The sequence below is a fragment of the Corvus moneduloides genome, chromosome 17 (genome assembly GCF_009650955.1).
Source record: "Corvus moneduloides isolate bCorMon1 chromosome 17, bCorMon1.pri, whole genome shotgun sequence".
NCBI classification, from domain to species: domain Eukaryota; kingdom Metazoa; phylum Chordata; class Aves; order Passeriformes; family Corvidae; genus Corvus; species Corvus moneduloides.
In genome coordinates this window covers 1,729,092-1,752,311 of record NC_045492.1, presented here as the reverse complement: position 1 = coordinate 1,752,311, position 23,220 = coordinate 1,729,092, and the positions used below count along the sequence as shown (strand labels likewise).

General features: G+C 49.3%; 1 long non-coding RNA gene across 1 annotated transcript; it reads left to right on the top strand.

The window, feature by feature from the left end:
- Nucleotides 1-19,564: 19,564 nt before the first annotated feature.
- LOC116452770 lies at nt 19,565-21,580 on the top strand. Its single transcript, XR_004243594.1, has 3 exons — nt 19,565-19,777; nt 20,813-21,001; nt 21,458-21,580. It is a non-coding gene; the product is annotated as an uncharacterized LOC116452770 (long non-coding RNA).
- The last annotated feature ends 1,640 nt before the right edge of the window (nt 21,581-23,220 follow it).

Genomic DNA, 23,220 nt, shown 5'->3' with positions numbered 1-23,220 from the left:
CCTTCACATACTGCAATAACCTCATTCCTTGGGATGGAGTAAATTTGGTTAATGTCTTGCCCAAATAATCCCTTCTCCCTGTTATAAATAAAGTATGTAATTCGTGCTATTATGCATAAAACTGAAATGTAATAAAACCATGCAGAGACAGAGTTTAAAACCCCCCTGGCTGAGAGGAAAATTTCACAACACTAGAGCAGTTGAACAAGGAAGTTTTTTCAGCACAAATGTAATCAAGAGGTGAGGATTCCACCCCAGGTGGGGTTGGATCTTATCACCGGGACATTAACACTACGATGGCTTGATCACTATCTTCTGATATCTACATCTCAGCTGATAAGGAATTGGACATTCCGGGAACTAAAAATAACTGTTCCAGGAACCAGAGATGGCCCATTCATCATCAGAGATGGCCCATTCATCACCCAGGATGGACAATTCATCAGACCCAGGCCCAACTTCAGGACAAGAAAACATCATGAATATGCTAAATTGCGAGAAGAATAGAATTAATTCGGACTCTGCCCAAAAACTGTATAAGAAGGAACCAGCCGAAGCAGCACTCGTGAACCTGGGAGGTCTGGTGTGATAGAGGTCAGATCTGTGCGTGTTCACCCAGCTCCGATCCTGGGCTCGGAGCTGCTTTTCTTGATCATGGCTTTTGAAACTGGTATTTCGGTTGCATAATAAATGTTATTTCTTTATAAATTTTGATTGGGCTATTCTGTTTATCTTATCCCTCTTGTTCTCACTCAAAGGCAAAATACTGTTTACTATGTTCTGTAAGTGGGTACCCCAGAAGGCATCCCTTAGCAGTATGAGGAGGGAACCCAGCTCAAGATGGTACAAGGATCTGGGACCGTGGAGTGCCTGGGTTTAATAGCCTATTCTTAGGTCCTGCACCATAACTGGCAGGATAAGAGTGTTACAGGGAGACATACACCACATCAAAAGATCTGCCTTTAGCTCAGCAATAGGCTGCAACCCCTTCTTTCCTTCCCCTGAAAGAGGGTATCGCTTTTTAGACACCAGTTGTCCAGGTCACCTCACAGTAATGTGGAGTGGCTCCATATCCAGTTTTCCACATTCCAACAGCGCGAGCCTCCCCATCACTCCTTACAACACTAACTCACATTCCCAACTCTGGTCATCAAATCCCCTCCTAGCAAACCACAATCACAACTAGGAATAATCAGAAACTCGTGCTTTTCAAACCCATCTCACACATTCAGTAGACTCATGGGCATCCCCGTGTTACTTTTATTTGCTGGCAAAACTCAAATTAACACAGGCAATTCACATATACACACACATTTACCAATAGTGGTTGAATAAAATTCACCTGCTCATCTTTCCCACTTATGAAGAGAACATTTGAACAATTGCTCCCCCTTTGGCATAAAATTCAAATTAGAGAGGTTCCCATATCTACTAGGAAACTTGAAAGGAATAAGAGAGATTTGTCTTTACAAACAAACTGTGGGTCTGCTAATAGATAAAGCTAGATACTGAGAAATCAAAGAAGCAATGGGAAGAACCATAAATTCCATAGGAAAAGAAAAAGGGTGGGGGGTATACATTGGAAGGAGGTCTCTGTTAGGTGATGTGGGAAGTCTGTACCTCTCAAGTACCTCAGCAAAGGGGAAAGAGAAAGGGAAATGTGGCTGGGAAATTAGGATAAAAAGGAGGCTGCATCCTCTAACAATTTGAGAGACCCCATGGGAAATGCCCATGACCTCTCCCTTTATTTGCATAAAGTAACAGGACTCCTCTGTCTCCTTTTTGGACATAAACCTCTGGTGTTTGTGGATTAATTTTCCTGACAGAAACGCAAGGGCTCCAGTGTGGTGAGCCCCCGGTACAATAGCAGATCCTGACACCCTTAACAACCACATACCTGAGGTGCCTTTCTAACCAATTCCTGCAAGGGCCTACTTGGCCACCTCTCCAGTGGTGGGCTCTCACCCTCCCACAGCCACCGAATCTGCAAAATCACCCGCCTCCCCAGCAACCCAAACAAAATCCCTTCTTTTTTCAGGCCGAGCTTTGGTGACGGATTGTCTCTTACACTGTACACCAAAGCCGGTTGCTGTACCTTACACTGCACACCTGAGCCGCTCCCCCCCTGTCCTGCCGCAGTGTCCAGACACCCCCTAGCACACCTGTCCAGACCCCTGGGCTGCTCTCCCAGCACCACAAGCTCTGTAAAGCACCAGGTGCCGGCGCAGCTCGGCAGGCGGGCACAGCTGACGGTGCCACAAGGACGGGCAGGTGGCCGGGGTGTCCTGCAACTCCTGGGGCCGGGGGGCCACTGCAGCCCCTGCCCGCAGGGGTGGCGGCACTGGGCTCTGCCTGGCGCTGAGCCCCGGCTGCCCCACAGCCACGGCTCGGCCCCGCACCTCCCCACACGTCCCCAGCCCGTGCTGCTGGTCCTGCACTCTGGCACCTGGCCTTGGCACTCCTCACCATAGAGGAACCCCCTTCAGTCCCGAGTACTTTTCACTACCTTTAAGCAGACAAACCCAAATCCTCCAGCCTGGCTCAGTAATGGCTTGGGGAGGGGTGGGGGTGTAGGAACAATACCTCCCTGTTGTCTCTCGCCTGGAAGCCGGGAATACAAAAGACTTGCAGCTGGCCCTGTATTAGACTGCAGATTTTGAAGATAAGGCAGAGAACTTCAGAGTCCACACTGTTCTTTCCTTATCACATAGCCTCTCGCTGCTATTTGCCCTAACTGATGTCTGTATAACTTAGGTCAAAGTAACAAAGTGCTTATATAGCTTGGGTTATAAGATATCTATGTAACCTAATATCAATATAACTTAAATCATGATTTTTTATCAATATAACCTGAAGAATATCAATATAACCTGAAGCTTAGCCTTCTATACTTATATAGCCTGAATCGTAGCTTTTACTTATGTAGCCTGAATCATAACTTCTATACCTATATAACCTGATGCTTATATAACCTGAATCATAACTTTTGATACCCATATGACCTGATACGAATAACTTTTTATACAATGTAATGCCTGGTATATAGTTAACTAGTTGCTTAAATCCAGAATAGACAAAAAGAGAGAAAAAAACCCCAAAAAACCCAAAACCAACAAACTTACCAGGTGTACAGTTTTAGAAGTAGATAAGTGTAGTACTAATGAGAAATTGGCAAGTCAAAGCCAATTAGCCACAAAACAAAGAATTTAGGCTGGTTAAGACCGAATAGACCAAGGAGCACCGTAACTATGCATGCCCCGAAGACAAAGTTGAAAAGTTCAAGTGTGAAAAACACTTTAGAAGCCTTCAACAAAGACCCCAGAAGAACCCTGAAGTGCATGCGCAGTGCAAAGAATTATCTAATAACCATGAGATCATGCTATGTAAATTAGTTCTGGCATGTATGCCATGATGCTGTAATGACATAGCAACATCAAAGCAAAATTTACTGTATAAATATACCACAGCACTTGACAAAGGCAGGTGAGTTAGGAGGAAAAATCCCCCTTACCACCAACGCTGCAATAAACAAATATCTGTTCTATAAACACCAGTCTATGGGGATTTATTTCCAGCCTATCAGGTTTATGATGCCTGTCGGGCATCATAACTGTATTTCTCCACACTCCCCTTCAACCAATCCTTTCCCAAACTAACACCATATTGCCCGCTCTGGGTATGGGTTGCCGAGACCCTTTCTCGGTGCCTCTTACTGCTCCCTCTGGGTGTCCATGTCCTTAAGTACCTCTGGGAGAATGTGCAAACCATCTCAATATTCTCTGAAAGGACTCTTCCGAGGTATTTTGGGATCCTCATCCCTATAGTCACTACCCTTTTTAGACTTTTCTTTGTTGCCCAACCTGGGCATCCTGCCATGTTTTACTCCCCGAAATTGTACTCAGCAGTGAGATTTGCTGACACCCTTTCTCAACTTTACTGCCCCTTCTGGGTGTCAATATCCTGTGGACTCTTCACGGATCCCTCTGGTCCACCTCTCATCTGCCTCCTGGACAGTCTCAGGTACCCAATCAATTGCCTGGTGCTGGCCAGCGCTGAAGGGAGCTGGTCACCTAAAAACTGGTTGAGGCACGCCTCCAGCTCCTCTTGCCATGTGCCAGACCCAGACTGTGGAAGGATCCTGGACAAGGCTGCAGTTGTCAGGAAAACCACAAACGCCAGAGGTTTATGTTATAAACGAGGCGGGCAACCTTTTGGCAGGTTAACTCGTTTATTAATTAGCAACTGAGAACGAGGACCCAAGATAAGCTCAGGCCCTACATTACAAGCCAGAAAAATGAACAATGTGACACATCGGGTACTCCCTTGGACCACAAGTTTCCACCAGAGAACCTGGTACCGAGCACTTGGTCAGTTTTTATAGTCTCTGTCACCTCCAGGACTGGTGCGCTTTCAATCTCACTGATTGGCCACTTTCCGGTGTTCTGATTGCCTTTTAACATGGTGCATCCTTGAGCAATCATTTCTAATTGGATCCATTCCATTGGTCGGCTCGTTTTCCAGTCAGGGTCTTGGGTACTCATATCGTCTCATGGGGTAATGGTTCTAGAAGGTTCCTTCTATAAAGTCCATCAGGTTCCTGTTGTACCTGCCTCTAATGGTTATACCCATGCATTGCTTCCTGTACACCCGTGCGCTTAACTCATTAGCTTATAACTATTTAAATTCATTGTACATTAATTAGGCACTTTATTTAACAATTCATCAACTAATTATCGATATATAGGTAACCAGCCCACAAAGCCAACCATCTGTAACAGTTTATGTCCAAAAAAGAGACAGAGGAGGCCTTCAGCTTTATTCAAATAAAGGGAGAGGGTCCACCAGGGCACACGCCCACAAGGTTTTCTCTCTCTCTCTTAGGAGGGTGCAGCCTCCTTTAATCCTAACTCCAGACCGCATGTTGCCCTCTAACTTTCCCCATTGGCTGAGGTAGTAGGAAGGTACAGCATTCCCAATCCACCTACTACATATTTCCCCCTTGAACCTATTATGTTATCTCAAAGTTCAGAAGTTCAGGCTTGTGCAGACCCTTGTCCGTTTCAGGAGCCAAGCTGTCTGGGCTCTGTAACAAACCTGCTGCCCAAAGTTAGTAAAGACATTAAGACCCATTTCAAAGATAGTAACACCCATAATTTCACCTATCAAATTGTTTACAAAGACATTAGCTTTCCTCTCATCCTTTTGACCTTTTGTCCTTTTCCCTGTAAATATTTTGAGCCTGTCGTTAGTGGGAGTCCCTGCACTAGCCAAAGGTGCCAACCTCCAACGGACACAGGTGGCCTGTACACTCCAAAACCTCTGACTGCCACCCCCATAGGTGGTCTCCACACAGGAAAGAATTTCTTCCTCATGTTCAGGCAGGACTTCGGGCTTAAGGGCTTTTGCCCATTGCCGCTTGTCCCATTGCTGGGCACCACCGAGCAGGGCTGGGCTGCAGCCTCTTGGCACCCCCTCTTTAGATATTCACACACGCCGATGAGGTAAATGCAGGACACGCATGCCCAGAGGGACCCTGGGCTGCAGCCACAGACGAGGCGAGGCAGCCTCAGCAGGAGCAGGACCTGTGTGAGGCCCTGCCCAGCCCCAGTGGGGAGCAGCGCCCGCAGAGGCACCTTGGCCCCTCTGCTCTGGGGCTGTGGCAGGGCTGGGGCTGCTGCGACTCCCCCCAGGGCTGCCGCCCACAGCAGAAGATGGAACGAGCCCTGCCGGGCCCAGCCCGAGTGATGGGGGAAACAGCGGGAGCCGCTGCCTTCCTTAGGTCCCCAGCTGTTCCTTATCTCATCACCTGGGGAAAGGACAGGCCCTTGATGGCAGCTGTGCTCTGGCATCCCAGCTTCCAGCCCGTTTAACCCCCCTGCAGTGGCACCGTTCCACCCACCGTGCCAGACCGGCCCTCGCTCACAGACCACCACTGCTGAGCAGCTGCATTACCCTGCCCCACGGGGATGTGGGTTGTCCTGCTTGGGCCTCCACCTTTTCCCTGCCTCCCTCCTCTGGGCAGGCAAGACCCAAAGGCCACGTGGCAGAGCAGTGCCCAGATGGAGATGCCGCTGTCCACCCCCAGCACAGCGACAGCGAGTGCTCATGCAGAGCTTGTGCAGAGCTTCTGGGGCAGCTCGGTCTGAGGAGAAAGGGCCCTGCAAAAAGGATCACAAGGCAAAGACATCATTGTCCTTCACACAAGGTGAAAGCCAGGCTGCCTCGAATGCTGTCCCTGACAGCAGAGCTTGCTGTACAAGACAAAAAATGCTGGTTACTCCTTATCTCCCTAGCTGATATTCCCTGTAAAATTGGGTCGCAGTGTGGCTGAGGCTGTAGAAGGGCAGAGCACGGGACAGGTTACAGCAGGGAAAATGCACAGGTGCGGTTTGGCCTGGATTGGAGGAAGCACATGCAAGGCCTTAGGAGTAAACTTTTTATTGATAGAACAAGGGTGTGAGGTCTGTGTTTGCCGTCCGGGGGGTCTTCAGCTCTCCTGCCACACGCCTTGCTCGCCTCAGACCAGCTTTGGGTGCACTGATCTGTGCTGTGCTTTGGCCTGGGCAGGGGGCTTCGGACCCACCGGAGGGATGGAGTGTTGGGAAAACTGTGGGTCCAGGGAGGGGAGAGTGTCCTCAGCAGCACAGCTCTCCTCTCCACCTTGGGATGTGGCTGGGTTTGGGACAGGTCATTGAAAATTCTCTTCAGGGGGTGGTGCAGGTATACACTTACAAATCTTCCTGAATACAGACTGAACGGCCTGTTTTGTTGTGCTTATATCACTTATATCCGAAATGTTGACTGAGATTGCTGGACTCCCTTCTCTCACCAAACCCTTCTCCACCTCTTCCTCTTCCACCTCTTCCTCCTCCACCTCTTCCTCCTCCACCTCTTCCTCCTCCACCTTTTTCTCCACCACCTCTTCCTCTACCTTTTTCTCCTCCACCTCTTTGTCCTCCACCTCTTTCTCTTCCACTGCAGGATCCTCAGGCTCCAGGGTTTCAGCACAGCCAGTCCCTTCTGCAGGGAGCTCTGGCCCTAAGGGAGACAACTTTAGTCCCATGCTCACTTCCTGGCTTTGCTGTTTGGATGCTCCAGGGAATCCTGGCTGCATCTGTCTGTTGGAGACCTTACCCCTAGGAAGCTCGGCGTACTCGCAGCTGGAGTCTTCTTCAAACTGAGAAGCTACCATGGATTTCAAGAGGCAGTGAACACTCTCAATAACTTGTCTGGTGAGATTGTCAAGCAAAGCCTGCACACGAGCTCTGTCTGAGGAGGCTGTTTCAGCTTCCTTAGATTTGTCTGCTCTGGTGGCTCCTCCATCAACAGGCTGCTCCTTCCGCCTGGGTGCCCTCCCTTGCTCTGAAGCTTTGGACTCCAGACGGTTCCCCAAGTTCTCCAACACCATTGCTAGAAGCTCCTTGGCCACCATTTCCATTTCCTGATGGTGGTCTAGAGGTGTTTCTACAGGCTCTGTTCTCATGCAGCTGCTGAAAACTGTTCCTCTGATCCCCTGGGCAGCATTCCTTAAAAAGTTGACACGCTGATCCCGAGGGACCTTCAGTCTTGCAAACACTTTGTGTACAATGGCCTCAACCACGTCTTGCAGTTTCTGGGCTTCTGCTGCAGTCAGTCGCTCAAAGACAGCTTTAAAGAGGCCGTCAGCAGTGTTGTCCGGCTTCCTCTGGGAGCCAGCGGCAGTGCTGGCATCGTCCTGGCCCAGCTCAGCTCTGGAGTAGGTTTGGCCCTCGTCAAAAGCTATTTTCCTCCTTCTGAATCTCCCCGATTTCAGGGGGGTCTCTCTGCTTTTCTGTGGATGTGGGCAAGAAGGTTTCTGTGGCTTCAGGTGCCGCTCTGCCTGGCAGGAAGTGTCAGTGGTTCCTGGCAGTTTGGGGCCAACCTTTAATTTGGCCAGGGGTGGCAGAAGCCATTCCTGAAAGATGACACCAGGCTGTGGCTCATGTTGTCTGGACAAGCACTCGGCCCCTGCGTGCTGAGGCTTCCCGTGGGCCCAGGCCAGCACTCTGCTTCAGCCAGGCCACGAGGGCAGGAGAGAAAGGCTTCCCTCATCCCTGCGCGTGCCTGCACGTGGCCGTGCTGCCCGTGCCCAGCCCAGCGCCCTGCGCTGGCTCAGCTCCCAGCCGCTGAGTCCTTTCCCCACCACTGTGCCCAGCCCAGCAGCACAGCCCTCCTCTCTTCTGCACTGACCATGTCCCCCTCAAGGAACGCCCCAGCCCTGGGCACCGCCATCCCGTGCCCCTGAACACCCCACTCTGCCTACCTCTTGCTGCCCCAAGATCTGTTCTGCCTCCAGCTTGAGCCTGGTCAGGTACTGCCTGTACTCATTGAAGTCCTTCACAGTGCAAACCACCTGTGGAGGGACGAGGGCAGAATCCCCCAAGCACTGTCAAGCCATGCAGATGGCCATCCCCAAAAACAGCCCCGGCCCCAGTGGGAGGGAAGCTGCCCCCAAGCCCTCCCCCCTGCCCCGGTGTCCAGGGCCCCTGATGTTCCCCCAGCCAGGGCTGAGCAGGGCTCCTCACCCCAGCTCTGGGACTTGCCAGGGGGATGTTGTTGCTGCTTCTGCTCTCAGGGACACCAGCACACGGCCCTGCCCTCTGGCAGCAGCAGGCGCCTGCAGCAAGGGCTGTGGGAGCCCCGCTTGAAGAGGGCTGTTCTTGATCAGCCTGATATCCAAACCTACCTTGTTGTCACAGGTGACGAAGCCCTGTCTCTTCAGCAACCGCAGGATGTCCTTGCGATTGTGGTAGTATCGAAGGTGGGGGTCATGCAGGCAGTTGTATTTCAGGCTGAATTGGTGCAAGTAGGGATCGTCCAGATTGAAAGAAAGACCTGGCACATGAATCTGTAAGAGCAATTTTTCGGAGTATGAAGGAGGCAGGTAAGAGCAGCAAAGTGGTGCCATGTGGTACTTGTGAAAAGCTGCCAGAACCAGTGAAGAGAACAAACCAATGCTTTTTCTCTGTGTTCCAGGGAGCCTGGAGCTTCCCTCTGCTGCCCAGCCCTTTTCGATTGAAAGGCTGCAGTTCCTGCTCTAGGTGGCCAAAAGAACTCCGCATGATGGGAATCCCATGAAAGCGAAGGGCTTTTCTACCTTTCTCTTCTTCCTTTACCTTTTCCCCCAGCTTGCCCCTGCAGAACACAGGCTTGGGTCTGGGTTTCACATGGATCTTGACTCCAAGTGGCAGGTCCAGCAGGAAAGAATCCATTTCACCCGAATCTCCTTCTCACAGGTGTGGTCTTCTGTGGCCAATCTGTGAAGACACAGACACTCAGGCAGTAGCTCAGTATTCTGCATGGCAGGTGCAAGAGAACACAGGCCCTAGAGCAGCCCCCCGAGCCCCAGGCTCCCTGGCTGAGTCCCCTCTATCAGCCCTGCTCTCCTCCCCCCTAATTCCCAGTGCAGTCAGCAGTGCCTCTGCCTTTTGGCAGGACACCAGCAGTGAGATGGAGCTCCACAGCTCATTCCAAGAGCTCTTGTGGTGCTGTGATGCTGAGCAGTGCTCCACAGATCCTTCCAGGAGCTCTCATGGTGCTGCAATCCCTAGCCGACTCCTCGTGCTCCAGAGGTCTCCCAGCGATGGGGCATTGTTACATCACGGTGATGTCACATCACCGCATTGTCACATCACTGCGCTGGCACTGCGTCACATGGAAACCGCTCACCACACCCGGGGGGAAGGGGTGACCTCCGGAGGCCCCTTTGGACAGCCCTGTGTTATTCATGAAATTATGGAGTTGGCTTTGCATGATTGAATGTTTAGATTTTGTAGGTTTAATTAATTAAGATAATTAAAAATAATCATTTAAATGATTAAAAAGGGTTGATAATCGTTGTTGAACCTTGTTATTCCCTGTTAAAATTGTTTATGTCCCCTAGTTACATGTTTGATGGTGATTACTGTTCACATCTTTTTTGATTACCAGGTTTGGTGGTTAAGAATTAGTGATGAAGTTGTGTTGGTCAGGTCACTCCTTTTATTAAATCACTTGCTGATTACAATTTTTTTTAACGGTAAACTTAATAATCCATTGTAAGTGTCTCCCTCCCCAGAGACTTCAAACCGTCCCCACAGGCAGCACCCCAGAGCTATCCCTGAGGGATTGCAACTTGACTCCGTGGCAACCATGCATACAAATGAGAAGCCTTTCCCACCACAGAAGGAGATGACATCGCCCCTTCCCGCTGTCCCCTAGCAGCAGGGAGCCATTGGAGGAAAGACATTACCTCAGAGATCCCCTCCCCAATCATCTGAAGCCTTGGAGGCAGGACTGTGGGCGGTCTGTGGGTGTATCTGGGAGGGAACAGAGGCTATAAAACCCCGATACAGACTGAAAATTTGTCCTTTCTCCTTGGATTAGCCGTTAGAGCGATGTGACGCTGAGGACATTGGTGCTGATCTCTATTTAGAGACCCTGTTAAAGAATTTTGGCCTCAGATTAGCTGAGGCCTATCCAGCATCGCTGGATTGCTGCATTGAGGCATATAGCCGGTTCGGCTTAGAGTTTTTGATATCTGCGCCTGGACTTTTTACCTTTTGTTTTAACTTTTTCTTTTCCACAATAAATCACTTGTTCTTGGACAACCACACCAAGAGTTGTTGGGTTTTTTTAACACAGTGTGGGCCACCCCCTCCATGTGACCCGGCTGCAAGAGCTCCTGTTCACAGGCCCCTTCCCCCCTCCCCTGTCCTGTCATTCTGTGAGGCAAAGTGTCCTTGACAGCAGGAAGGAATGGGAGGAATTGCCACACCAGAGATGCCCGGTTTGGGCTCTGCTTTTCCCCCTTTCCCTTTTTAGACCTTCTTACCTATTGTAGCGGGCTGGGTTTGTAACCGGGCAGAAACACCAATTTAGTGTAGTGGTTTGGCCCAAAATACTCATTACTGTTTACCTTCTGTGAGATAAGAATTAGGAGAAACGCAAAGCAGGCACCAAACTTGAATGAATATAAAGAAATTTATTAACAGACCTAAAAGAAGAAGAAAAAAAATTTATACCACACTTTCAGAACTCTTCTCCTCCCCCCACCTTCCTCCCTTCTCCCACTGACAATGTAAAAAGACAACCCTTAAGATGTTCAGTCTGTTTACCACTTCCATAATAACCTTGTTCAGTCCATTTAGGAAGAAGAGTCTCTTGCTCATGCTATGAAAACATTATCACAACGAGACAGCCGCCCACTTCCAAATGACTTTGTTCAGTCCATTTAGGAAGAGGAGTCTCTCTGCTCACATGTGAGTCCCTTCCCCCAACTTGCAGCTTTTCCCACAACTGCTTTCGAGGGTCCACTCTTGAAGCTTTTTGGGGTACAATTTCAAGGTTGAGCCGTTCAGAAACAAAAGTTCTCTTCACCCATCGCTGGGAGCATTTCATCTCTAAGAACAGAGGCCCTTCTCCTTCCCTGGGAGCAAAAGGTCCTCCTCATCTTCATCTCTAGGACTATCTCTGGGAGCATCTCTAGGAACTGAGGTTTTCTCCTTTCCCATTTGGAGCCAAAGTCCTTATCACTTCCATCTCTCCCTGTCCAAACTTCTCATGAAATTACAGCTGCGTCAGCATCTGCCTATCTCAGCGCAGGTGCTTTTGCTCAGGAGTTGAACACTCCACCCCCCAGATCTTCATGAAATTACAACGGGATACTCTGATGTATCATAGCTTCACAACAGAATTTCAGCTTAAAGCATCTCCTCTTTCTCTTCCCTCACCCTCAGGTTTTCAGCTCTTCACAGCAATAAAAGGGTTAATCTCACCTCGGCCTGCAGCTGGAATGTGGCTTATCGCAGTGGAGGGGGGGCGGGGAGCCAAGCCGCTCTGGCTGCCCACAGCAAGGCTTTGGGGGGGGGAGGGGGGGTTCCGTGGGTGGATCAGGGCCCATCGGCTCCAGGATGGCCGTGGCCCGGCCCGGCCTGGCCCGAGCAGGGCCTGGGCCGGGCTCGCTGGCCCCCACACGGGGCCCACAGCCACCTGTCCCAGCACTGGAGACGAGAGAGAGAGGCTCTGCCTCGAAGTTTCCTATTCTTAAGTGTGCATCACAGAGGCGGTCACAACTCTAAGTGGCTTAAAGAATTGTCCATATTTGAACTGGCCATCTGATAGGTTCTGTCAGGTCATAGAGGAAGCTGTAAGAAGAACATCACTTCCGAGACTCAGCTTGCTAACCTGTGACAGCCTGTCACTGTCAGCCACAGCAGAGGCTGTGAGAAAAGGCAAAGGCCAACTTTCCATTTCTCCCTGTCCTCAGAGCACCAGATTCACAGTGCATACAGACAACTTGTTTCAAAACTCACGTGGCTCACCAAGGGCGTCAGAAAAAGCACCTCACAACCAAGGCTAGCAGGAAGAGGCCAGCAGAAATCCATGCTGATGGTTGTCCAAGCCCTCATGTCCAATGGGCCAATGGATATTGGCATTTGGACACTGCTCCTGCCAATGGCCCTTGGATATTGGCCCTGCAGCCACCAGTAGGCACCAGTATAAACCAGCAACCACCTCCCTTCCAGCCCTAACGTATCCCTGCATCTGCCAGTATGGACCCATATAAACCAGTATTGATCAGAATAAATCAGCAACTACCCCCCTTCGAGCCCAAAAGCCCTCCTGCACCTACCAGTATGGCCCAGAATAAACCCATACAGACCAGGATGGCCCAGCAACCATGCCCTGTTACAGGCCTAAAACCAGCCTGTACTCAGAAACCAGTATGCACCAGTATCCATCCCCCTTTCCAGCTGTAAACCCCCCTACAGCCACAAGTGTGGACCAGTCCATTCCAGAACTCACTTAGGGGTGCCTCGACCTCCAGAGGCAGGGGGGTAGGGGTGTTAGGGGGAGCAGGAGCTCCTCTACCTGGGGAGGGGGAGTATAAACCAGTATAAACCAGTCCAGATTGGGGCAGGTGGGGAAAATTCAGAGTCACAAGGGGCCAGTGGCAGTGAGGCAGGGAGGGGCGGGAGTGATCGGCCGGGGAGGGGGAGAGGGGGAAGTGCCAGCCTCAGCCGGACCCCCCTCATTGATTGACAAGTGGGGAGCGGCTCCCGCCCAAACCGGCGGGCGGGGAAAGAAAGCGCCCTCAGTCATTGGCTGGGCGGGACAGGGGGGGGGCGAGAGCTGTCCCCGCCTCCGCCTAACTCCCCTCAGTCATTGGCTGGGCGGGACGGGGGGCGGGGCGAGAGCTGTTCCCGCCTCAGCCGAACTCCCCTCAGTCATTGGCTGGGCGGGACAGGGGGCGGGGCGAGAGCTGTTCCCGCCTCAGCCGAACTCCCCTCAGTCATTGGCTGGGCGGGACAGGGGCGGGGCGAGAGCTGTTCCCCCCTCAGCCGAACTCCCCTCAGTCATTGGCTGGGCGGGACAGGGGGCGGGGCAAGAGCTGTTCCCGCCTCAGCCGAACTCCCCTCAGTCATTGGCTGGGTGGGACAGGGGGCGGGGCGAGAGCTGTTCCCGCCTCAGCCGAACTCCCCTCAGTCATTGGCTGGGTGGGACAGGGGGCGGGGCGAGAGCTGTTCCCGCCTCAGCCGAACTCCCCTCAGTCATTGGCTGGGTGGGACAGGGGGCGGGGCAAGAGCTGTTCCCGCCTCAGCCGAACTCCCTCAGTCATTGGCATGTCATTGGGGGTGGGACAGGGGGCGGGGCAAGAGCTGTTCCCGCCTCAGCCGAACTCCCCTCAGTCATTGGCTGGGGGTGGACACGGGGCCAGGGAGGGAGGCAGCGGAGTGAAGCTGCCTTTGTGAAAGCCATGGGCTGCCACAACAGAGAGAACAAACAAAAGGGTGCGCCCACAGCAGGGACAGGGAGAGGCAAGGAAACAAGCAGAGGACTCCAAAGTGCTGTCTGGGAACACGTGTCATGTTCCAGAGGAGCCCAAGGTTTTGCAGAGGCAGTGAAAGCCCACTTTACCTGCTCCTGATCCTGGGCTCGGCATTGCCTTCAGGCCTCTGTGTCTTCTCTTTTTCTGGTCTGCCAAACACTTCCTGAAATTCCAGGATGGTCTCTGAGACAGTTGACAACTGTGCCTCTTTTGCACCAACAGCCTGATGGGTATTCAGAGAGAGGATGATTCCATTTCTTTTCAAAAGTTGTACCTCAGAAATCTCCATCTCAGGAAGCATCCTTGAAGCTCCAGCAGTGCAGCTGCTCTTCCGCCCTCGGTACAAAACTCTGCTCAGTTCAGTCCATCACTCTACTCGCCTGCTCAGTTCCTTTCCACACCAAATTTCAACCTGCCTGTGTTGGATCCCCTTGCGTGGGCACGGGTGAAGCAGTTCCCCATGCCCAGCTTTTGGCCTGGACCTGCATTTAAGGGAAATCTCCAGAGTCATTCAGTGTCAGTCGTTCAAGGCTTTCCATGAAAATATTTCACTGGAGCCAGAGAAAGAACTGCACACCCTTGCCTAAAGTCCTTCTCCAGCTATCTTCCCTACTAGTTCATTCTCGTAGTGTGTTGGTGTAATAAATGAATCAGTTTCGGGGTGTTGATCGTTACTGTTTGGATGTGAATGAGTCGGTTTCGGGGTGTTGGTTGTTACTGTTTGGATAGGATATAAAAGAGGAGAGTTGAAAGTTGAATAAATGGGCATGTTAACTGAAGAGAGATTGCGAGTACGGGTGTAATGCTGGAATGTAACCACTGGATGGGGGTATAACAAGGACCAATGGGTTTAATCGAAGGAACTTTCCAGCACATTACCTCAATAGGGTACAAGGGATGAGGATGACGCCCTAGACTGTGATTGGAGAACGAGCCAACCAATGAAGTGGACTTGTTTGAAAATGATTGGTGAGGAATGCACGAAGGTATAGACCAACCAGTGAACAGGAAAGGGACCAATCAGCGCGAGGATTAAGAAACGCACCAGTCCGGTGGTACCAAAGACTTTAAAAGCCACCAGGTGCTCTGTACCGCATCCTCCTGTGGAACTTGGGGTCCAAGGGAGCACCCAGTGGGTCTCACTGTCTTTTTTGTGTGCGTTGATTTATTCTGGCTTGCCGCGTGGAGCCTGGGATTATCCTGGGTTCCCGCTCTCAGCTGTTAATAAATAAACGAGTTGGCTTTTCTTTTTAAAAAAGTCTCAGCCTCGTTTACAACACAGGGGTTGCAGTAAAGACCCCGAGATGGATCTGACAGCTCCACGTCAGCTGGCAAAAACTGTGATTTTGCGAACATGTGGACATCCCTGCAGGGAAATGCAGTGAAGTTTACAGAGCAGAAGTGCAGGTGCTCAGAGTGAACCATCTTTTTTGCCATGGTCCTTATATCCAAAGCCTGAGATTGCTGGATTCCCTTCTCTCACCAAGCTCTCCTTCACCATTGCAGGATCCTCAGGCTCCACAGTTTTGGCACAGCCAGTCCCTTCTGCATGGAGCTGTGGTCCTAAGGCAGGCAGCTTTACTCCTGCGCTTGATTCCTGGCTCTGTTCTTCAGATGCTCCAGGGAATCCTGGCTGCATCTGTCTGTTGGAGACCTTACCCCTGGGAAGCTTGGCGTACTCGCAGCTGGAGTCTTCTTCAAACTGAGAAGCTACCATGGATTTCAAGAGGCAGGAAACACTTTTATCAACTTGTCTGGTGAGTTTGTCAAGCAAAGCCTGCAAATGTGCTCTTTCTGAGGAGGCTGTTTCAGCTTCCTTGGATTTGTCTGCTCTGGTGGCTCCTCCATCAACAGGCTGCTCCTTCCGCCTGGGTGCCCTCCCTTGCTCTGAAGCTTTGGACTCCAGACGGTTCCCCAAGTTCTCCAACACCATTGCTAGAAGCTCCTTGGCCACCATTTCCATTTCCTGATGGTGGTCTAGAGGTGTTTCTACAGGCTCTGTTCTCACGCAGCTGCTGAAAACTGTTCCTCTGATCCTCTGGGCAGTGGTCCTTGAAAACTGTGCACGCTGATCCCGAGGGACCTTCAGTCTTGCAAACACTTTGTGTACAATGGCCTCAACCAGCTCTTGCAGTTTCTGGGCTTCTGCTGCAGTCAGTTGCTCAAAGACAGCTTTAAAGAGGCCGTCAGCAGTGTTGTCTGGCTCCTCTGGGAGCCAGCGGCAGTGCTGGCATTGTCCTGGCCCAGCTCAGCTCTGGAGTAGGTTTGGCCCTCGTCCAAGCTATTTTCCCTCTTCTGGATGTCCCCGATTTCAGGGGGGTCTCTCTGCTTTTCTGTGGATGTGGGCAAGAAGGTTTCTGTGGCTGCAGCTGCCACTCAGCCTGTTAGGTGGCCTCCCGTGGGCTCTGAGGACCCTGAGAAGGTGTCAGCATGTACTGACCAAAGGGGAAGCGGTACCTGAGCTCCACCTGGGTGCCAAAACACGCCAGTGCTAAAGCCGCTGTGTCAGGGCTCTGCAATCAGGTCTCTTGTTCTCCTGTTTATACACAAAGCGATAATGGATAACACATCACCAGTGTCCTGGTACTGGATTGGGCCAGAAAGGAGGGTATTGTGTGGGTTTTTCACATATTACTATCCCAAGGGAAATGTGGTGCTGGAGTGTGCAAATGGTTTGTTAAAATACTGTCTGAAAGCACACAAATCTGGATGAGATGAAGGTTACCTCCTGTATGAGAAAAAACAACGATAGGGACTGATGTGCAGGCCTGTATCTTGGGGTTTCCTGAGCTCCAAGTCTTTCAAATCAGATACAAAGAATAAAACTGAATCTTTTCAGGACAATCTGAAGGTGGGCCAGCCAGTCATGGTCAAATTACCCCGAATTCTGATTGTACCTATGACTCTAACAGCTGTCCAAGAACCACTCTCCTGGGTGGCTACTGCCCCTAATGGCCACCAACACAGAATCGGTTCCAGATGGATATTGCCCATGTTCTAATTTCTGAAAATGAACCAATCTCTGGTGCATCTGCCAAGATATCTTAGTTTATTTTAGAGGTTAATGACTGCTGTTGGTCATCATGCTGCTGGTAACACCTGAAACACTGCCATGGATAGCAGTATCCTTCAAATGCCTCAGAGGCCACCCTAAGTGGGGGCTTGTGAGCACAATAGGTCTCGTGGGCCAGTTTATAACTGTCTAAAAGGATGTCCTTGTCTGCAGCTGGTAGATGGTCATGCAACAGGCAGAAGTCCTTTGGAAGCCTGCAGAAAACACAACCAAAATAGAAACACAGAACATGGAACATCACTGGTCTCACCCTGAACCTAAACCACTATAAATCAAAAATTATAAAACCAGTTAAAACACCTTGTGACCTTGTGAGTGTGTCCTGGAGTGTGCAAGGGTGCCTAGCATACCCCTATCTAAATCAGCTGTCTAAATTAATTATCTAAAATAAATTAACTGTCAAAAAAACTGTAAAATTGCCCCCAAACATCTCACTGCTTGGACTCTAAGTAGTCAAATCAGTTGGACAACAACAAATATTGTCTAATACCACTTGGTCCTTAAAGAGAGCAGAAATGTCCATGCAAACCGAGGTGACAGCTACCAGACCAAAGTGTTCGCTTTTCATAGGTACCTCCTCTCCTGGAGGGTGTTCCTGGCAGAATGAGAGGACACAACTTCACCTTAGAAGGGATGTAACTGGTACATTAAGAACCTGGAAGGGGATATTAAACACCACCGATTTTGAAACCCTGGCTAATAAATTAGGCACAAACATTAGTGATTTGAGTACTACAGAGCAACCTTTAAAGTCCTCCTGATGCACTTCAGGAAACACCCAGTGGTCTGCTTCGACTCTCTTTTCCGTCTCAGGAAAATAGCAGGATCCTAATCAGCAGTGACTGGCTGATGCTTTGGGAATTGTTCCAAGCACTGTGTCTCCAGCACTAACTGTATCCGAGCTCACCCACAGCTACCGTCTGCCACCACCGTGATAATCAGAGAAGGAGAAAATGAATTTTTACCCATTGAAATTTGAAAGATAATTTGGGACAATGCATTGGCTGTAAGAAAAAATCACACATACATGTGGCAAACAGTTGATGTAAATGCCTGCATGGTGAGAGAGGGATTTATATGTGAAAGTAACCCGCTGAAAGTCCAGAACAAAGGGTCTGTCACGTTGAAATATACTCCAACAACGATCCTTAATCCATCCTGGTATAGATAGGACAATATCTGTGTTTTCAGAACCCCCTGTGACAACTTAACAGTAGATAACACATCCAGTTTGCCAATCACTCAAAAGTAGGTATTTGTAACTTTACTAACATAGCAGGATATATTTCAACTATTATCTACTAGAAGCTGTGTTACAGAACCTGCACATCAACTTTTCTCCAACACCAGTTGGAATGGACATTATCCTGGACAAAAAACTGTTGGAACATCCTGGCCTGCACAAACTGCTACAACAGCTGAAGAAGAAAAGTCAGAAGACACTGATCAGTGTCCATCACAATAAGAAAAAGGCACATCATGTCCTAGAACATATGAAGAGGGATGGAGCGAATCACTGGTGGGAAAACTTTCTTGGCTGGTCCCCAACTGCCACAGGCTTTTTCAACTTAAGGCTACATCCTGCAGTTGTGATACTGGCACTAGCTGGGATTGGGTTTGTGTCAATAACTGCAGTGTACGTAAGAGTGTGGTACCTAATCCAGCAATCAAGAAAATGAACTCATCCAGAAATACAGAGTTTGAAGGAAGGAAAAGCAATGTGTTTGTTTTGCCAGAACCAGATGCTGTGTTTTATTTCATAGATATTGCTAAGTTTTAACATTTTGATATAAGAACTAACACCTTTTAAGTCATGTGGGTTAAGGTAAATGACAAAACATAGGAGACTGATGTTTTTGAACACATTTGCCCATACTCTTTACATACACCATGGACACTTCCACAGCAGAGACGGAAAAGGTACCTGCACGACCACTCCAGGAGGCAAAGACTGTCTACACTCACGGGGTGGGTGTAGCAGGATGCTCTGCTTGAGCTGGCCTAGAGCAGCTTGAACTTTGTCTTACTTACAAATTATCAGGGATGGACTCAGCAAGGAGGCTCTGCTGGTTTTAGTGCTGAAGGGTGCTGAGACCAAGGACCTGGAATTAGACCCAAAATAGCACAAAATTAGACAGGTGCTTCCTGACTGAGGCTGGCATCAGCAGGAGCCTGCAGGCTGAGAGAAGGGAGAGTCACGAGTGTCAAGTAGAAGAAATGAAAGAGCTGATAACATCTTTTTCAGCAATATTTTGCTGAGCTGGTGTATTGGGTTGAACCTGAGTTGATGGACAGTCTTTTAGACCAATGACGCTTCTCACAATTTACATATTTAAACGGCACAGAAAGGCGGGACTTCCCCTTTTTGTCGGAGCTCGCCTGCTGGAAGGTGGGGGGGGCTCCGAGCCTCCCGGCCCCGTCGGGCCGGGCCGGGGCCACTGCCCCTTCCCCCCTTTCCCAACGCTGCGGCACGGACTCTGGGTCACTGGGGGGGACTGCCCCAGAGCCGCAGGCAGATAAAACCACCATGGAGTGCTCACAGCTAAACCCATCCAGCGCGGCTTCTGGGGACAGGCGGGTCCCTCTCCTCTCCATGCGGAGCCGGCAGAGTCAACGGGAGCCGGCGGAGCCTCCTGTCTGCAGCCAGCACACTTCGTGCTGAACTGAAGAAGACACCACACAGCCAGCAGCACAGAGGGAGCGAGGCTTTCTCCACCATAAAGCCTGAACAAGAATGCTCCTCAACATGGCAGCTTCAGAGTCAAGAGAGAAAGAGAAAGTGAGTGACGTGAGACGAAGCTGAACATGGCGACGGGAGAAAAGGGGGCAGTGCCGCAATTCTCGCGCGTAGCTTAAAAACCTTCTTGCATGCCATGGTAAGAAACTGTAATACCACAAACTGTTTGTCTCTTTAATCCATTTAAAGAACATGGGGGGATGGAGAATCCTCATGTGGCCTGTGAAGATTGTGAAGAGTGCCTATGCCAGGCTATATAGAAGTAGTAAGAGGCTGTTAGAGACTTGTGGCGAAGAAAAGCCTTTGTGTGCAGGCCAAAATAACTTATCCTTAAAAAGATTAATAACCCCATGTGATGGCCCATGTTTTGCAGTGTGAAGGAACTGTGAGATTTTTCATGGGAGAGATGTTTTACACACAGCAGATTGATTGTTTCTGGGCAGGTCTGCTGTTAGTAGCAGTTTGGGAACCACATGCAACTGAAGAAAAACCCTTTTTTCCTTAAGCATAAGAGAGAAGACTTTTCAAGAACTGGAACACTGACTAACATCCCATGTTCTGTTATCCTTTGTGCGAGCTGGGTAAAAGGAGAGAAGTGCTGGAAGGGGGGGGGGGGGATTTGCTTTAATTTCTTGTTATTTTCTCTTTACTTTTAATTCTATTAGTAATAAAACTCTTTCATTGTACTGCAACTGTTTAAGGTTTGTGCCTGCTTTGCTTTTCTCCTAATTCTTACCTCACAGAAGGAAAATAAGTAAGTAATGAATATTTTGAACCAAAACCACTACACTTAATTGGTGTTTCTGCCCGGTTTCGAACTCAACCCGCTACAGCCAGCATGACAACACCTGAATTAAAATTGTGTCTGACTGACTGTCAATCACTTTATACTGTAACAGACCAATCCCACATTTTCCTAGCAAGGATTTCTTGCCTGCCTCCCTAAGGTGTGTGAAAATCCTTCCCTTGGGAGGAGACATCCCTCAAGGATACAGCTCGAGGCTGGGTGAAAGAAATTGCCCATGGTCACTGGAATGAGTGAATAACATCAATCTATTTGAAAAGATAGCTCTAATATAACTGATTTAATAAGAAGGACACTATATTAGCTATTCTATTGTGTAGTAAATAATTCCAATTAAAGCCTTCAGTCCTTTTATTCTTTTCCTTGTAGATGTGTTGAGCCTTTCATTAGTGGGAGTCCCTGCACTAGCCAAAGATGCCAACCTCCAACTGACACAGGTGGCCTGTACACTCGAAAACCTCTGACTGCCACCCCCACTTGGATTGCATTACTCCAAGAGGGAGAACATTTGAACAGAGAAGCAGTCTTGGAAAATGGAACAGCTGGAGATTGCTCCAGGTCAGCCACAGGGGGGAAGATTTGGATGAACTTTGTTGTTTCAGTCTTACAAATAACAATAGACCAATAGAAGCCAAATTCTGAAATTTCAAGCTTTAGTACAACTGTAATAAAAACAGGACCTGAAAAAGATAGACTGGTGGAACAGCCTGTCAAATCTATTTCCTTCTATTCCCTCAATATTGAAACAATTTCTGAGTTTGGTATTAAAGAGACTCACATTTTTATTTATCATAGAGATCGCAGTCTTACTCAAGATTGAGTCCTTCTTAAGTAGGGCCAACAGGGCTGTTATAAATAAAGGGGTTTTCATAGACTGATTGAGTGGTTAATAATGTTAACGAGTTACCTAAGTTAGATAGGGCTGAGTATAGTAATATGTTAATTGAAACGTTGTATTAATTACCAAATGATATGCGATGATGTACAGGTATAATACTTTTATGTGACCATCAGGGCGTGTACATGGGTTTGTTCCATGGGAAGGGCTCACTAGAACCTTCCAACAGGACATTGTGATTACATCATCCTAAACGTGGATTGGAGGACAAGATGAGCCAATGAGATGGACTCCTGATCAAATGATTGGATGAAAAAGCTCCATTGGAAAGAACCAATCAAGAGTACCCCTAATGAGCCAGTGACATCACGGATCAAGGAAAGGACCAATCCCATTTCAGGACAAGTTATAAGAACTTTCCTGGTGCCTAGCACCAGGTCCTCCTGCTGTGTACCTGGCGGTAGGAGCACCCGGCACAGCGCGCACTGTGCTAGACTCTGCTTCATTGTTCGGTTCACTGAGCTTATCTCAGGTTCCCATTTCCAGTTGTTATTAATAAACCAGTTAAAATTTCAGCAGAGTCAGACCATTACGTCTGATAGGTCTTGCTCAAGTTCATGGATACAAATATGATTCTGCTCTGATTTAAAGTGTGCAGGGCACGTTGTGTGTGAAGAAACTGCAATCTAAAGGTGACTTTGCAGACATGAGCAAGAGAACTTGACTGACAGCAACCTGCCTGTGTAAGGGATTCTGTTCTTAGAACTGTGAAAGATAAAATAATGTTTTGCTTGAGCCATTGTTTCAGCCATAAGAAGGTACAATTATATGACATAGGCAAAGATGTAGCTAGTACGGGACTAGGCCTTGTGAGCGTGGGGCGGGAGGAAAAGGAGAGTGAACCAATGCTTGTCACTAGGGAGAGAAAGGGGAGAGGAAAGGAGGTGTTGGTTTGAGCCCGGTAGGCAGCTGGAAAGAATGTGAGTTATTGAGTACCCAGCCAATGGGAAAGAGGACAGGGACCCCCACCAGCTGGGGAAGAGCATAAAAGTGTGTGCATTTTAGGGGGAGGTGTGCCTCCTCAGTGGGATGCATCCAGCTCAGCTGACTTGTTTATATTAATAAATAGTTTTGCTTTGATGTCCTCATTCAGTTTTATCGGTGACCGTGTATTTCTCACAGAACAAAACACATCAAATTGCCTGAAAACAGCAAAGTTTCAACAAAACTGTGCAAACTTAGCGAGTATTTCTTGTGCCTGATTTCACTTGCTTGGCACATCTTCCATGTAATACCTTCAGGGCAGGGCCAGCAGCCACACACTGGCCTCACAGTCCCACAGCTCCCCAGGCGGGGATGAGGGGCTGAGGATACCACTGGGCTCCTGCTCCCACAGAATCCCTGGATGGGTCAGCTGGACAGGATGACAGTGGCTCATCTGGTCTGTTAGAAATGAACTAACTTTTAGATACAATTAAATGGGGACAAAGTAGTGGAAGCAAAACAAAACTGCTTATTAGTGATGATTCAGTTGAGCCGAGTGTATCCCTCTCCCCAGAGGGCTGAGCACACACCCACTCCAAAAAAATGACTACATTTTATAACCTTTCCTGGCCGGGGCAGTTCCTGTCCCCTTTCCCATTGGCTGGGTACTCGGGAACTTACATTCTCTCCTGACCGCCTACTTTTCTGTCCCCTCCCCTCTCACGTTACTTCCATTTTGGTCAGGTCTTCAACCCCGCCCCTCTCCTAGCTCACAGCAACACCCAAGAAACCCACCAGAACAAATCCAAACCACAAACAACACCACATAGAACCAACAACTTTAATTATTTAAGTTAATAACCTTTTGGCTTCAGCAAAATATCACCTCATCTCTCACAATCCACCCTTTCCTTTTATTATCCTTTTTTGCTGAAGGCCTTGAATTATCCTGTCT